This window comes from Callithrix jacchus, chromosome 3 (assembly GCF_049354715.1).
Source record: "Callithrix jacchus isolate 240 chromosome 3, calJac240_pri, whole genome shotgun sequence".
NCBI lineage: Eukaryota > Metazoa > Chordata > Mammalia > Primates > Cebidae > Callithrix > Callithrix jacchus.
In genome coordinates this window covers 85,810,609-85,828,863 of record NC_133504.1, presented here as the reverse complement: position 1 = coordinate 85,828,863, position 18,255 = coordinate 85,810,609, and the positions used below count along the sequence as shown (strand labels likewise).

At 33.5% G+C, this 18,255-nt stretch overlaps 1 long non-coding RNA gene across 1 annotated transcript in view; it reads right to left on the bottom strand.

Moving 5' to 3' along the window:
• Positions 1 to 13,130: 13,130 nt before the first annotated feature.
• Positions 13,131 to 18,255, bottom strand: part of LOC144581939 (uncharacterized) — a 102,033-nt gene continuing 96,908 nt past the window's right edge. Inside the window, exon 4 of the long non-coding RNA XR_013533418.1 lies at positions 13,131 to 13,691. This is a non-coding gene — a long non-coding RNA (uncharacterized LOC144581939). The remainder of the gene's footprint in view (positions 13,692 to 18,255) is intronic.

The following is an 18,255-nucleotide window of genomic DNA, read 5'->3' as shown; positions in this document are numbered from 1 at the left end:
CACTGATTAGTATCTCTTGTAAAATGTTAAATAACAGTGGTAAGAGTGATATCCTTTGTTTCCTTTAAATGAATATTCTAACGTCAAGTAGAATATTAGCTGTAAATTTTTTGAAGATGCCCTTTTATGCATTAAGAAAGTTTCTTTCTATATCTAGTTTGTTAAATACTATAATAGATAAAAATTTAGACATTTTTTCAAATGCTTTTTCTGTACTTATGGAAATTATTACATAACTTTTTCCTGTATTGTATTCATGTTTTTGACTGCATCAATTAATTTTTGAATATTGGACATTGCATTCTTGGAATAAATTCAACTTGGTCATGATGTTCTCATATATATATATTGCTCGATTTGATTTGTGAGTTTTTTTTTAGAACTTTTGCATCTCAGTATATGAGTGATAACAATCTATAATTTTATTTTCTTGTAACATTATTGTAAGTTTTTGGTACCAGTTTTTCCACTGTTTTCATAAAATGAATGGAGGATTGTTTCTGCCAAAAATTCTAAACTTTTTTTTAAAGAATTTAGATTTTTTTTTTTTTTTGGCCTATATGCTGATTTAATTCACTAGTGAAATTTCAAGAAATGGAGTTTTATTAGCAGGTATATTAGTTTCTCTGGGCTGCTGCAACAAACTGAGTGGCTTCTAAGGACCAAAATATATTGTCTCACAGTTCTGGAGACTAGAAGTCTGAGGTAAGGAGTTGGCAGAAGCTGCTGCCAAAGCCTCTACAGGAGAATCTGTCTTTATCTCATCCAGCTTCTTGCAGCCTATGGCATATAGCAAAATAAGTCCAGTTTCTGCCTCCATCTTTTTAAGACTAACTTCCTGTGTGTATTTTTCTCTATGTTCAAATTTTTTTCTTCTTATAAGGCCACAGTCATATTGCATTAAAAGTCCATCCTACTCCAATATGATCTCATCTTGATTTAGCTAATTACATCTGCAACTTTTCTGTTTACATGTGAGATCACATTCTGAGATACTGGAGGATTGCACTTCAACGTATCATTTGCAGGGGTGGGAACAATTCAACCCTTACCAGTGAATATTTTGTAAATTGTGTCAGTGGTGCTGTATTTTTGTGTTTACATATAATTAATATACAGTTAAATACACAGATCTTAAAGTATTCAGTAAAGCAAGTTGCAACAATTATATACACTTCTGTATTCACCATATAAAACAAGGAGTAGGACAATTCATCACTTCAGAATGCTAACTGTGCCACTGTCCAAACTATCTTCCTCATCTCTACATTACTATTTACTGTTTGTAGGTTAAATGGAAGAGCATAGTATGCATTATTATGTTTCTTGTTTCTTTCACTTAACATGATATTAGTAAATGTTGTTAATTGTGTCTGTTGTTTTGTTTTCTTTTAATTGCTAAATAGGATTCTATTGAATAAACACATATCAAATTTCTCACCCCCTACCCCTTGCCATTATCCTGTTGATAGAGTTTTGACTTGTTTCTAGGTTTGTATGATTATGACTAATGCTGCAATAAACATTTATATGCATTTTTTTCTTTTTGACATAAGATTTATAAATGTCAGTTAGTCCTAGTTGGTTAATATTTTTATTCGAAGTCTGCTGATTTTTGTGTGCTTTCTTAACAATTGCTGGGTGAGAGAAATTAAAATCACTAAATATTTTTAATTAGTCTTTATTTGGTTCTTTTATTAATATTTGCTTGATGTGTTTTGCAGTATTGTTATTAGGTATAGGCATTTAGGACATTATGTCCTATTGAAGAATTGGGTATTTAAACATTATAAGATTGTCTTCTCTGATCATGTATCTTTCTTAGATGACTTTGATATCAGTATAGGCAAATCATATTTCATAAGCTCACTATTTTGATTTACATCTTAATTTATATTTTAATATTCTTACATTCAAAGTATCTGTCTTATAAATTATCATATTTGTTTTCTATTTGTCCTCTTCATTTTTTTCTTTTTTTTTTTCTGTCCTCTTTTGGATTAATCAAGCATTTTTTAACATTCCATTTAAATTTCACTATTAGTTTTCTTTCTCTATAGCCATAACAATATACTGACTTTTCTTTTCTTTTTTTTTTCTTTTTTTTGAGACAGAGTTTCGCTCTTGTTACTCAGGCTGGAGTGCAATGGCGCGATTTCAGCTCACCACAACCTTCGCCTCCTGGGTTCAGGCAATTCTCCTGCCTCAGCCTCCTGAGTAACTGGGATTACAGGCACACGCCACCATGCCCAGCTAATTTTTTTTGTATTTTTAGTAGAGACGGGGTTTCACTATGTTGACTGGGATGGTCTCGATCTCTTGACCTCGTGATCCACCCACCTCGGCCTCTCAAAGTGCTGGGATTACAGGCTTGAGCCACCGCACCCGGCCTATGACTTTTCTATGAATTGTACTTTAAATTCATAACTTATCACAGTAGATGATAAATTTGATATAAGAATCTTACAGCAGGACTATTCCCCCTTCATGGAGTTCCATTATCTATTTTACTGTTGTCATTTATTTTTCTACATGTATATCCTCTATATACTTTGTTACAATTTGCTTTATATATTAAAAAGCTGAGTTTTTTAAAAAGGAATAATAAAGGGGTATTTATTGTTATTTTCAGTGATTTTTTTCTTATAAATAAATTCAATTTCCAATTTTCTATTTGGTATTATTTTCTGTTTCTGAAGGACATCTTTTGTAATGTATTTGTGCTGCTGACAATTTTTCACAGCTTTTATTAATCTGAAAGTTTTTATTTCATGTTTATTTTTAAAAAGCTATTTTTTAGTGTATATGACTCTATGCTGATGGTTTCTTTTTTCTCCATTTAAAATATGTCATTCAATATCTTATGCTCTCCATTGTTTCTGATGAGAGGTCAGCAATAATTCTATCCTTTGTTTCTCTTAATGTAATTTGTTATTTTATTTTGGCTGCTATTGAGATTTATTTATATTTTTAGCAACTTCACTGTCATGTATATGATTTACTTTGTATTCATTCTTCTGTGGCTTATCTAGCTCCTTGGATCTTTGAAGTGGTGTTTTCATCAAATGTAAAAATTTTGGTCAATCTTTGTAAGAATATATTTTTTGCCTCATTCTTTCTCTTTCCACCTTCTAGTATACCAATTGCATAAAATACTAGAAAAATTTTTACATTACTCTACAAGTCAGGGTTTAATAATGTTTTATCTCTCCATAGTTTAGTTTGCATGATATTTGTTAATATATCCTGAAGTTGATTATTTCCTTTGTTCTTCTCTTTCAATCTGTCTATCTCATATAATGACTTGTTTATATTGTATTTTTTTAGTTTAATAATTTTCATTTGGTTTATTGTTACAGTTTCCAAATATATCCTAACCATCCTTCCATCTTTCAACAAATGTTACCCATTCTGCCCTCTAGATTTTATACAATATTCATCAAATATATTTTATAATGTTTATATGTCTATTACAGCAATTAAGATGTTTGTAGGTCTCTTTTGTTAACTGACCTTTTTCTGACTGTGTTTCAAAAGAACTGTACAGGACACTTTGTGTGACACTTTGTAGAGAATCTTGATTATTGTTGGGGGAAGCAGCAATGGAGAAAGGGTTTACAGTGTGCCTACTTAAACTGGGTATAAGTAATGTATAGAAGAAATCAGGAACAATAAATTGTGGAAGGCCATGGAGGCCTCTGAAGAGGAAGGCCTCTCTATTGCCAGTATGTTCCCAGGAACAGAGTGAGTTAAGCTCTGATATTCTAAACATAGTACCCAAAGACATAACGCTCCCTCAAAGCACTGAAATGTAACCAGACATGTAGGCACACTGTAAACTCTTTCTCCATTGCTGCTTCCCCCAAGAGATTATATTCTCTTTCTCTGAAGAATTTTGCTTTAATGGGCAGTTAAATTACTGGCACATATCCTTCAACTAGTTGATAGCTTGGCTTTATGCTTTACTATTGTGGGTCTTTTGGTTTTGAACATTGTCCTGGGAAAAATTTCCTATTCCTAGGATTTAGTCTATTTCTAGGGTAAACTAGACTAGGGTAGCACTTCTGAGCTTTCAACAGACAGTCTAATATGCTTAACAAAATTCTTACTTGGCAGAATTCAAACTTCAAACTCTGTTTCCTGGAGTGTACAATTACTGAAAAGTCTGGCTAGTTCCCTGTACTTCTTGGATTCTTGCCCAAGCATGCATGATTTAGGAGTTAATCACGAGTTTGAGGAAGACTGTTTTAGTCCAATTTGTTCTGCTATATAACAAACTACCCAAGACTGTATATGTAAAGGATAGAGATTTACTTCTTATAATTTTACATTATGCAAAGTCCAAGGTCAAGGAGCTGGCATATCTTACTGGTGAAGACCTTCTTGCTGCATCATCCTACAGTGGAAAACCGAAGATAAAAAGAGCATACTCTGGAGGGCAGAAAGAAGATCAAATTCATTCTTATATCAGAAACCCACTGCCATGGTAATAAACCCACTCCCCAAATAATGGCATTAATCTATTTGGAAGCCATTATTACCTAGCCACCTCAAAGTTATCATCTCTCAACACTGTTGCATTGGTGATTAACTCTTCAATACATTGACCTGGGGATACATTCTAACCATACCAGAGTTATATTTTCATTTTAGGGCTCTTTCATCTATAACACCCTGCTACCCAAAAATTATTTTCTCTACTTCTAACTGTACTTTGTAGTTACAAACATTTCTTCTCACTTATATAGCTAATAAAATTGTGACTTTTGAGAGAGGGTGAAGCAAGATGACTGAATAGAAGCCTTCACCAACGGTTCTACCACAAGAATATCAATTTAACAATAGTCTACATGAAAAAATCACCTTTATAAGAACCAAAAGTCAGAGAGCAATCACAGTATTTGGTTTTAACCTCGCACTATTGGAAGAAGCACTGAATAGGGTAGGAAAGACAGTCTTGAATTGCTGATGCCACCTGGTCCCCATCCTGCAATTCAAGATAACACAGAGAAGGAATTCAGAATTCTATCAGATAAACTTAACCAAAAGAAAGATTGATGATACAATGGAGCTCCAGTACATCTGGCAGCAGATGTCTGAGTGGAAACCTTACAGGCTAGGAGAGAGTAGCATGACATATTTATAGTGCTGAAGAAAAACAACTTTTACCCTATAATAGTATATTTAGTAAAAATATCCTTCAAATGTAAAGAAGAAATAATGCCTTTCCCAGATTTAAAAAAAAAAAAAAGCTGAGAGATTTCATCAATAGCAGACCTATCCTACAAAAACAGCTAAAAGAAATACTTCAATCAAAAAGAAAAATACATTAATCAGCAACAAACTTAAGGGAGAAACTTGCAGGTAATAGTGAGTATTGTGAACACAGAAAAACAGATTATCATGATGTTGCAACTGCGTAAACTGCTTTTATTCTAAGTAAAAAGGCTAAACAATGAAACAATTAAAAATAATAACTACAAGAACTTGACAAAGAAAGAAAAATAAGATATAAATAGAAACATCAAAACATTAAAATGTGAGGGAACAAAGTTAAAGCATAGAGTTTTTATTAGTTTTCTTTTTGCTTGTTTGTTTATACTTGTTATCAAGTTAAAATAGTGGGTTATAAGATAGTATTTGCAAGCCTCATAGTAACTTCAAACCAAAAAATATGCAATGGATATGCAGAAAATAACAGCAAAAACAAAATTATATCACAAAATAAAATCACCTTCAATAGAGGAAGAGAGGATGGAAAGAAACAAGAAAGAGAAGACTCCAAAACAACAGAAAACAAATAACAAAATGGCAAAAGTAGATTCTTACTTATCAGTAATAACGTTGACTGTAAGCAGACTAAACTCTCCAATCAAAAGTCATAGACTGGCTGAATGGATGAAATAACAAGACCCATTGATCTGTTACCTACAGGAAACACATTTCATGTATAAAGAAACTCTTTTTTTAATATAAAAATAAAGAGATGAAAAAAGATACTCCATGCCAATGGAAACCAAAAAAAAAAAAAAAAAAAGAGAGAGAGAAGGAGTCACTGTACTTATTTCAGACAAAACAGATCTCAAGGAAAACAGTATCAGAACAGACAAATGATAATGATACTCTGTCAATTTAGGCAGAGTAAATAACAATTTTAAACACATATGCACCCAAAACTTGAGCACCATATATATATAAAGAAAATATTCTTAGAGCTAAACACAGAGATAGGCCTCAACAAAATAATAGGTGGAGACTTCAACACCCCACTTTCAGCATTAGACAGATTTTCCAGACAGAGAATCAACAAACCAACATCAGACTTAATCTATAGACAAAATTGGCCCCATAAATATTTATAGAACATTTCACCCAAGATCCACAGAACACATATGAATCATTCTCAAGGATAGACCATGTTAGGTTACAAAATGAGTCATAAAACATTCAAAAAATGAAATAAAATCAAGCATTTTCTCTGACAGCAATGGAGTAAAACTGGAAATTAACAAGATAAATTTTGAAAACTATACAAATACATGGAAAATAAAGAATATGCTTCCAAGTGACCAGTGAATTAATAAAAAATTAAGCAAAAAATGAAAATTTTCTTGAAATAAATGACAATGGAAACATGACATACTAAAACCTATCAGTTACACCAAAAGTGGTACTAAGAGGTTTATAGCTATAAGAGCCTACATCAAAGAAGAGGAAATACTTTAAATGAATAATCTAATGATGTGTCCTAAAAAACTAGAAAAACAAGAGCCAACCCAAACCAAAACTAGCAGAAGTAAAGAAAAAATGAGGTTTAGAGCAGAAACAAATGCAACTGAAAGAAAATAGAAATAAAAAATGAGACATTAAAACTGATATTGCAGAAATTCAAAGGATCAGGCTGGGTACAGTGGCTCACACCTATAATCCAGCACTTTGTGTGGCTGAGGCTGGTGGATCACCTGAGGTCAAGAGTTTGAAACCAGCCTGACCAATATGGTGAAATTGCATCTCTACGAAAAATACAGAATTAACTAGGTGTGGTGAGGGGTGCCTGTGGCCCCAGCTACTCGGGAGGCTGCAGCACGAGAATCTCTTGAACTTGGTAGGCAGAGGTTATACTGAGCTGAGATCATGCTATTGCACTCCAGCCTGGGCAAAAAGAGTGAAAACTCCATTAAAAAAAAAAAAAGGGAGGAAGGAAGGAAAGAAAGAAAAAAAAAGAAATTTAAAGGATCATTAATGGCTACTATGAGTAACTACACATCAATAAATTAGAAAATCTAGAAGAAACGGACAAATTCCTGGACAAATTTCAAATAAGACCTACAAAGATTGAACCAGAAAGAAATCTAAAATGTAAACAGAAAAATAACAACTAATCAAATCAATGCCATTATAAAAAATTTCCTAGTAAGTAAAAGCCCAACACTTGATGACTTCACTTCTGAATTCTTCCAAACATTTCAAGAACTAATACCAAACTTACTCACATTATTCCAAAAAATAGAGAAGGGAGAATACTTCCAAACTCATTCTATAAGGCCGGTATTACTCTAATGCCAAAACCATATAAAGGCACATCAAAAGAACGCAAACTACAGGCCAGTATCTCCAGTGAATATTGATACAAAAATTTTCAATACAATTATAGCAAACTAAATCCATCAAAACATTAGAAAGACCATTCATCTTGACCAAGTGGAATTTTTCCCTGGGATACAAGGATGGTTCAGCATATGCAAATCAATCAATGTGATACATCATATGAACAGAATGAAGGATAAAAACTTTTTAGCATCACTTGAAATAATCATCATTATTAGAAAATCTAGAAGAAATGGACAAAATAATCATATTTCAAGTGATGCTGAAAAAGCATTTGATAACATTCAACATCCCTTGATGGTAAAAAGCCCTCAAAAAAACTGAGTATAGAAGGATCATACCTCAACATAATAAAAGCCATATATGACAGACCCACAGCTAGTATCATACAGAATGTGGAAAAATTGAAAAACCTTTCCTCTAGAACTGAAACATGACAAGGATGCCAGTGTTACCACTGTTATCCAACATAGTACTGGAAGTCATAGCTGGAGCAATCAGACAAGAGAAAGTTTTAAAGGGCCTACAAACTGGAAATGAAGAATTTAGTTTATACTTGTTTGCTGATAATATGATCTTATATGTGGAAAAACTTAAAGATTCCGCAAGGAAACAATTAGTCCTCAAACTATGAAATGACTACAAGAAAACGTTGGGGAAACTCTCTGGGACATTGGTCTGGGCAAAGATTTCTTGAGTAATACCTTACAAACACAGGCAACCTAAGCAAAACTGGAAACATAGGATCACATCAAGTTGAAAGCTTCTGAACAGCAAAGAATACAATCAACAAAGTGAAGAGACAACCCACAGAATAGGAGAAAATATTTGTAAACTATTCATCTGACAAAAGATTAATAACCAGAATTTATAAGGAGCTTAAAAAACTCTATAGAAAAAAATCTAATAGTCTGGTTACAAAAAGGGCAAAAGATCTAAATAGACATATCTTAAAATAATACAAACAAATGGCAAAAAAAATTGTGAAAAGGTGCTCAACATCACGGATCATCAGAGAAATGCAAATCAAAACTACAATGAGATATCATCTCACCCCCAGTTAAAATGGCTTATATGCAAAAGACAGGCAATAGCAAATGCTGGTGAGGACTGGAGAAAAGGGAACCCTTGTACACTGTTAGTGGGAAATTAAATAAATACCACTTCTATAAAGAATATTATGAAAGCTCCTCAAAAAAACTAAACATAGAACTACCATACACTCCACAATCCCACTGTTAGGTATATACACAAAAGAAAGGAAATCAGCATATAAAAGAGATATCTGCCCTTCCATGTTTATTGCAGCAGTATTCTTAGTAGCCAAGATTTGGAAGCAATTTAAGTGTGCATCCACAGATGATTGGATTAAGAAAATGTGGTACATATACACCATGGAGTACTATCACCCATAAAAATAATGAGATCCTGTCATTTGCAACAACATGATGAAACTGGAGATCATTATGTTATGTGAATTAAGCCAGGCACAAAAAGGCAAACTTTGCCATCTCATTTATTTGTGGGAGCTAAAAATTTAGAACACTGAACTCATGGAGGTAGAGAGTAGAAGGATGGTTACTAGAGAGTAGGAAGGGTAGTGATTAGGTCAGGGAGAAGTGGGGATATTTAATTGGTACAAAAATAATTAGAATAAGAATAAGAAGTAGAATAATAAGTAGTATTTGGTTACACAATAAAGCAACTATAGTCAATAATAATTTAATTGTACATCCAAAAATAAACTGTGTAATTGGATTATTTATAACACAAGGGATAAATGCTTAAGATGATGAATACCTCATTTACACTGATGTGATTACTACACATTGCATGGCTGTATCAAAATATCTCATGTACCTCATAAATGTGTATACCTACTATGCACCAGCAAAAATAAAAAATTTTGTCTTTTTAAGTTTCAACTGCTTTGTTCTTTGTGCCTTGTGAAGTGCTTTCAGAGAAAAAGGTATAGATATCCTGTGTCTGATGTAATGTAATTTTGTCTTTGTTTTTATAAGGGGTAGACAGAAAAGTTTCTGCCTGATTTTGATACCTTTAGAGTGTTTTTATAAACAGTTTTCCCAGAGTTTATTATTTGTGGGAATATTAGTCCAGTAAAAGCTTTTCTATCACTACCACAAACTAAACATGGGCCAATGATTTATAAACCTGCTCCTGTGAATCACAAGGATGCAGAAAAGCTATGTCACTGTTCGAGAAGAGGGTGTTTTTCTTCTTTCTATTTATATCTGTGTAGCTTTAAATTAATCAATTTCACATATTTATAATTTATTTTAATACTTGAAGAAAACAGTTCCCTAGTTGGAAGTCATGTTTTCCATCTCGGGACAACATTATTTTTAAAAATCTGATTTTTCTATTTAGGTAAGTTTATAAAGGTCATATTATGACACAAACTATGGGAACATTGCTTACTCACTCTACACTTAGGCTATCTAACAGTGTTTGGATCTAAATGCTTGAGCATTATTGGAACATCTTGGAGTTATCAAGGCCAATGACAGCAATTCACGGTGAGCCACAAGGAGCAGTGGGTGGGAGTATACTTCAAACTGTAGAATGACTTTATCAGACAGTTTAAATTCTCAATGTGCATATAGTGGAGCATCAAATATTTACATAAGAACTTTTTAATTTTTTATTTTCTAGAATGATATTGTTTGTGCTTTTAAGTCCTGGTAATCAAGGCCAATCTCTTCTTATTGAAAATTTTAAAACTAGCTTCTGAAGACATAACAAAATGCTTGTCTGATTGTAATAAAAATTGAGCTCTAAGTAGAGGTTCTTTTCACAAGAATAGCATGTGAAATGTAACATATAAAAGTGATATCTGATATAAGTGATTTATTGTTGTGTCTTGGTCTTTTCTGTCTCCTATAATAAAATATAAACTGAGTAGCTTATAAGCAACAAAAATTTATGTCTCACAGTTTTGGAGCTAGGAAGTTCAAATTCAAAGCATCAGCAGTGTCTGCTGAGGGACCATTTCCTGACTTATAGATGGTTCCTTGTTTTTTTTAAATTTATTTATTTTACTTTAAGTTCTGGGATACATGTGCAGAATGTGCAGGTTTGTTACATAGGTATACATGTGCCATGATGGTTTGTTGCATTTATGAACCCTTCATCTAGGTTTTAAGCCCCTCATGCATTAAGTATTTATTCTAAGACTCTCCCTTCCCTTGCCCCCACCCACCATCAGGCAGGCCCCAGTGAGTGAGGTTCTCCCCATGTCCATGTGTTCTCATTACTCAGCTCCCACTTATAAGTGAGAACATGCAGTGTTTGGTTTTCTGTTCCTGTGTTAGTTTACAGAGGATGATGGTTTCCAGCTTCATCCATGTCCCTGCAAAGAATATAAACTCATTCTTTTTTATGGCTGAATAGTATTGCAAGGTGTATATGTGCCACATTTTCTTTATCCAGTCTATCATTGATGGGCATTTGGATTGGTTCCAAGTCTTTGCTATTGTAAATAGTGCTACAATAAACATATTTGCTCTCACTTAGTGAATGAGACAAATGATCTCCCTTGAGCCTATTTTGTAAAATTCCTAATCCCATTCATGAGGGTTCTAGCCTCAGGACCCAGTTTCCTAAGCCTTCTTCTTCTACCACCATCACACTGGTGAGCAGGTTTTGACATAAATTTTGGGTGAATCCTGTCATTCAAAGCAGAGCACACAACCACAATTCACTATTATTTACATGTAGAAATAATGTATTACATAACCCATTTACATGTGTATATTGAATACATGATATTTTGTGAGGTCTTCTCATATAATCAGAAAGTCAGCATAATCAAATAATATCCTAAAATTGATTTGGGGGCTAAGGGATGAGGGAAAGCTGCATGTAAAGAAACAATTCTCTTATATAAACTATTTATTTTAATCTTGATCAGTGGACTATTAATTTTATATGTAATTTTATGACTTCTATTTATAATATTATAATAAAATTGTGGTAGTCATTCAGTAGCAATTATTGAGGCAATAAGTTCACAGGCACTGTGAAAAAGACTGAACAAGAAACAGTCCTACACTTGTGGATTTGTTAATGTCCTAAGAAGATATGTAAGAGTGAAATATGATGAGTACTGTCAGAGACTCTCACATGTCATATTCCAGAGACATTGACTTTGCATGTGTCATAATTGGTTAATATTTGTATTGTGTGGTATGTAAACATAAAGTCATAGAGATAATATAATATTAATGCTCTTTACCTGTGGCTTACGTTACTATTACAAATTGTTAACATTTACATTTTTAAATTAATATTACAGAAAACTTGAACTCCCTTTTGTACTCTTTTCCCCTTTTTTCTGAAGATTATTAATATAATAAAGTTGTATTAATTCCCTGTATGCATTTGAAATTTTGACTGTGAATGTTTATATTCATAAAAAATATCTACTATCTAGTATTTTTAAAAACATTCACAACTTAATCATTCAACATTATGTTTGTGAAATTAATCTATTTGATACTAAGGATCCACTTCATTTTTGCTACTGAAAAGCTAATTTAGTCATGTAAATATACCAATATTTACTAATCAGTTTTCCAGTTGACTTAGTTTCTTCCAATTTTAGGTTAGTTCACTATAAACATTTTTGTGTGTGTTTTCTTGTGTATAGTTAAAAGAATGAAACTATAGGGTATATATTTAACTGTGGCATTGCTGTGTCTTAAGAGATGCACATCTTTAGCTTTATCAGATATTATAAAACAATTCTATAAATTTGTTGTAACAGTTTTTACTCCACTGGATATGAGAATCTATCTTTTTATTCATCTTCAAAGCATGGTACGGTCAGACTTTTGAGTCTAGTAGCTGTCATGTTGCTTAAATTTCAATTTTTTATCTGTTAATGAGGCTGATTGATATCTTTATTACCTACTTAGGATTCTTCTTCCGTAAATTGCCTGTTTATATTCTTCTTTCATTTTTAAATAAATCATGTGGGTATTTCTCTTTGGTTTGTAGAGATTATCTGTATATTTTTTAATTAAACTTTTGTTGATTATATACATCAAAAGTATCTTTCACTATATAGTTTATATTTTAACTTTATGTCTTTTTCCAAAGGAAGATATCAATTTAAATGTGGTTAAATTTATCAGTCTTTCTCTCTATGATTGCATCTTCCTTCAAGAAATTTTTCTTCGACTTAATATGATAAATTTATAGCATATTTTTCTTATAAGTTTTTTTAAAGTTTTGTGTTTTTCACATTTATGGTTTTTAATCCATCTGGATTTTATTTTTGCAATATAAAGTATAATATTATTTTTCTCTTTGTTGACAATTACCTGTTTCAGCATTTCTACTATCATTATTCTTCATGGCTGTTGTGTAATGTCTTTGAGTCCACTGGTTCTGTTTGCTGAATCATGTCTTCCTTTTGGTCTAGAATTCAGTACAGCTTTCTAGGAGCCTAATATGTGATGAAGTAATAATACTTGTTTTGGATGATGGTTCTGGAGCAATATTTTAGTTGTCTGTTTAGTATATTTATTAAATCTCTCTCAGTATAAAGGCTGAAGAATTGATAGCACACATGTGCAGAAAATTGTACTCAAAACAATTTTCTGTGAAGCATGAGTAGGCCGTCAAAATTGCACCTATTCTTCCCCTATTTCAGGTGAAATTGCTCACACACACAGCTCACAAACACACTTCTCAGATCACATCAGAGAATGCAGGTGTCTCTACAGAAAATAGGAAATTATTTTATTTACACAGGCTGTAATCCACAACAGATCTAGTAAGGAAACAAATACATCTAAATTTTCCAATGTGAAAGAAACAGATTAATCATGAATAATACAAAGCAGGAGAGGCTTTAGATGATAGTTTTCTAGCCTGAGGATATACAAACCCAGACAGGAATTTGAAATAATCACTTTTGTCTTTACTGCCCATCTGTCTCTTTTTCTGCTGCTCTGCAATTTGAAGTCTTCTGGAATCTTATCTTTCCTGCTGTACCGAGGCTTAGTTTTCTGGGTTAGCCCTGAGCTCTCCACTCTAATCAGTGTTGAGATATATCTCTGTTGGGTGTCAAAAAGAAGGAAATGTGATTCACACGACTGTAGGAATTACTGATGGCATCCAAGACTATATTTTATAAAAGAATGCCAGTGTCTAATTGGTAAAATTTAAAAGAGAATTGAATTTGTATTAAAATAGTGCTAGGCACTAAGCTAGTATTATGGGCCTTAACTTTTAGTGCTCTAAGAACTTGACAAAGATATAAATATACATATTTTTCCCACAATGCAGGAACAAATGCAGGACATATGTGGTGGGATGCTGGCAGAGGGAATCTGTCTTCTTCCCATTAATTATATTACTAAGATGAGTTACACAAAAATCCCTTCTCTTACCCTGATGCATGTTGGCACCACATGTTTTTCTGGTCCTCCACGATAGAATCCATCTCATCCCCTCAAGTAACTACACTTAGCTCGGTTCGCACATCAAGATAGTAAGGAGTATTTGATAAAATATTTGAAAATGTTATTTACCAGTAATATACATCAATGACAAATTTTACAAACTAGATATTATTTAAAAGCTAAAATTATTTTAAAATAATTAATCATATCAGCTATGAGCACAAATTAAAACAATAAACAAATATACTATTCAGAGATCATAAACAAAGCTATACCTAAGAGTTTAAAGGGCTAGTGCTAATCTTGACTAGACTGTAAAGTTAGTCTATCTTCCGAGCTTTCTTAAAAATTATGTTAGGTTTACAACACCTCTTTGATGCTCCTCAATTTTATAAAACCTGAGTCAATGCAATTTAACAGAACTTGACTGCACAACAATCTGTGCCATGCATTTTGGAGCATAAAAAGGGAGACTCATACTTCCTCTCTTAATGAGCTTGCCGCAGTGTGAATCTTCAAAGCAGCAACAATGAACATAAATGTCCTTGGGCCAGGAAGAGAAAAATGAAGCAGGTGGGAGTGAAAACAACAGGGAGTGGTAGCTTAGAGAGGAGAGGCAACCTTCCAAAAGGGTAAGAGGTGAGCTATTCAGCTCCAGCTTATTGCCATGCAGGAATACAGACTCATGGTTGCCAGATCTTGGGGTTTTCTCCAAGAGCATTTTTATGTGAAATATGGTTTTCAACTATTGACAACAAATTTTTTAAATTAAATGTCAAAGAAAACATGACTGCAGGCTAAATATGGCACATAGGCTGACAGTTTTAAAACCACAACTTTATGGTGTGTGCTTGGAATATACAGCACACTCCACTGAGAATAATTAATCCATCCCATCCCAAACATTGTCATTCAAGTGAAAATGAGCCATGACTTCTAGATTATCAGATATAAGAAGAATACATATTTATTCTGTCTTTCTTTTTACTCAGCAACATTTGCCAAACATGACCATTTAACACCATACTTTCTTACCTTCCCTCCTAATACACTGGCATTTCTTCCCAGTCTCTTTGGCAGCTCTGCCACTCTGAATCGTGCTTATATATGGATATAACTCACCTTTGTATTTTCAACATAGATTGCTCTTCACCTCCCACCCATATCTGCACTTCCCACTTCCATGTGCTTGGATATCTAACAGGTATCTTGTCCCAAGATCTACTCTTAATTTTTTCCCAATCCTGATCATCCCCAGTTGGCTTCATTGTATCAGTTGCATAATCTAGAAATCTGAAATTCATTCTTGATATCTTCCTATTAACTTTCTCCAATTCTCTCTATTTTCACTGTGGCCACACTAGCCCTTTCACCTTAATTGCTAAAAAAGCCTCCCAGCCTGTCTCCTTGAACTAATTCTTGCTTATTATCATAGAGCAGACAAAGATCTTTTTAAATGTCAATTTTATCATCATAATTTCCTACTTGAAAACCTTCAATGGTCTTTTGAACCTTTGGGTAAAATTCAAAATCCTTACCGTGGGCTACCTGGCTCTGTGTGGTCTAGAATCTTCTGCCTCTGCAATAATCTAGACTGTATGCTTGGCACAGCACACCCCAGCCACGTTCCCCTTCTCCAGCAAACCAGGCTTCTCACCATGTCACCATGGAGTATAAACATATTTGCTAATAAAAAAAAAATTTAGAGTTTCTCTGTCTGGCTTCATAGTATACATATGGTATCCTGATCCTTCAACTAAGATCTAACAGCCAATGTCAAGGTCAGAAAGTGTAGTGAAATATTGGTGAACCTCAGAATATATTACTTGTAGTCATCATCTCAAACAGCCCTGGAAGGTTGAGTCAGTTGGAAACAAGTGTTTTACTTTCCTGGGTAAGTCTTCTGATATCAGTTTTTGTTTCATTCTATTCTGATGCCAACTTCTACTTCATTTCCTTATTGAAACAAAGGAGTATTTTGTAATACAAAATCAAACACAAATTATTGCATTGCATATTCTACTTAGAAGATCATATTATCCCAGACTGGATCTAGGACAGTCAGAAAGTCTGAATGACATAGATTTTCAGCTGAGCTTTGAACAACACAAGTTTGAACTGTGCAGGTCCACTTATACATGAATTTTTTTAATGACTATTTTGGAAAATTTTTGGAGATTTGCAGCAATTTTAAAAAACTGGAAGACACACTGTGTAGCCTAGAAATACAGAATAAATAGGGAAAATATAATTATGTCATAAAGCTATAAAATACATGTAGATACGGGTCTATTTTATTACTTACTACCATAAAATATACAAAAAAACTATTATAAAAAGTTAAAATGTATCAAACTTATTCACACAAACACAGATTATACACAGCACCATTCATAGTAGAAAGAAATATAAACAAAAGTAAAGATGCATTAAAAAATCATAAGTGCAGCCGGGCGCAGTGGCTCAAGCCTGTAATCCCAGAACTTTGGGAGGCCGAGGTGGGTGGATCACGAGGTCAAGAGATCAAGACCATCCTGGTCAACATGGTGAAACCCCGTCTCTACTAAAAACACAAAAAAATTAGCTGGGCACGGTGGCGCGTGCCTGTAATCTCAGCTACTCAGGAGTCTGACGCAGGAGAATTGCCTGAACCCAGGAGGCGGAGGTTGCGGTGAGCCAAGATTGAGCCATTGCACTCCAGCCTGGGTAACGGGAGTGAAACTGTGTCTCAAAAAAAAAAAAAAAAAAAAAAAAAATCATAAGTGCATAAAATCAACTGTAGTTCATATACTACTGAAATAATTTAGTGATCACCTCCTGTTGCTATTGTGGTGAGTTTGAGTGTGGCAAGTATCCCCTTAAAATGTACCTGATACTAATCCTCTGCCCCTCAGCAGTTTCTCTCTCCAGTAAATTTCCTATCACAGAAAAAGTGCTCTCAGCATTTCAGACATATGATTTATCTTGTAAACGAACAACAAAAATTTACAGGATTGATAAATACAGTACAGTACTATTTTCTCTTCCTAATGATTTTCTTAATAACATTTTCTTCCCTCTAACTTACTTTATTGTAAGAATCTAGTATATAATATATATAAAACATATGAAATATATGTTAATTGACAGTTTTACATTGTCAGTAAGGCTTCTAGTCAACAGAACATGATTCATAGTTAAGTTTTTAAACAGTCAAAAGGTACATGCAGATTTTCTGAACTGGGGTTTCAGAAAATACCCCCCAACCTGCATGCTGTTTCAGAAAATATACCCCAACCTGCATGCTGTTCAAGGGTCAATTTTACTTGTTTTCAACAAATAATTATTGAGTCCCCACTATATGAGAGACATTGTACTAAGTCACTGGGATATGCTGGTGAGGAAAACATAGAAACCTCTTGTGAAGCTTGTGGTGCAGTTGGGGAGACAGCTATAAATCAAATAATCACACAAAGAACTATATTATAACAAGTTGAGATAAGGGCTGTGATAAAAAGTGTCACAGTGGACTGACAGAGTATACTAGAGGAAATTGGCCAAGTATAGGAGGTTGAAAAGCCCTCTTTAGAAAAATAATGCCTAAGTTAAGACAAAGATGAATAGGATTACCTAGCTGTTGAAAAAGGGAGAACTTTCCAGGAATTGAAATGACATGTGCAAAGGCCCTGAACCCAAAGAGTTTGGTATGATTAAGAAGCTGAATGAATGCCAGTATCCTATGTCCACCACGTTTATATAGAGCAAAAGTGATTTCCTATATGATGCTATTGAAGGAACAGGCATGGGCCAGGTGACTCAGGGTCTTTTAAGTTATCTTGGGGAATCTTGCCCTTTAACGTAAGATCAAATGGAAGCCACTCAAAGATTTACACAAGGGAAATAACATAAAATTATACTTTGGAAAGATCACATCAACTACGTTTTGGAGAATAATTTGAAGAGATTGTGGTAAACCAGGATGAAGATAAGACTGATTGCATTAAGGTTGGGAGAACAGGAATAGAGGTAAAATAATAAATTCAAGAGATGTTCTAAAGATAAAATCAACACAACTTGGGGATGGATACCCTTGGAACAGAAAGAAAGCACATGTTGAAGCTCTCAAAGGTGACTTTCAAGTGTCAAGGTTATAAAATTGTTAGCAATTATGCCATTAAATTTACTAGAAATACTGGAAAATGACTCTCAGAGAGGATGTCCACAAGTTCAATGCATG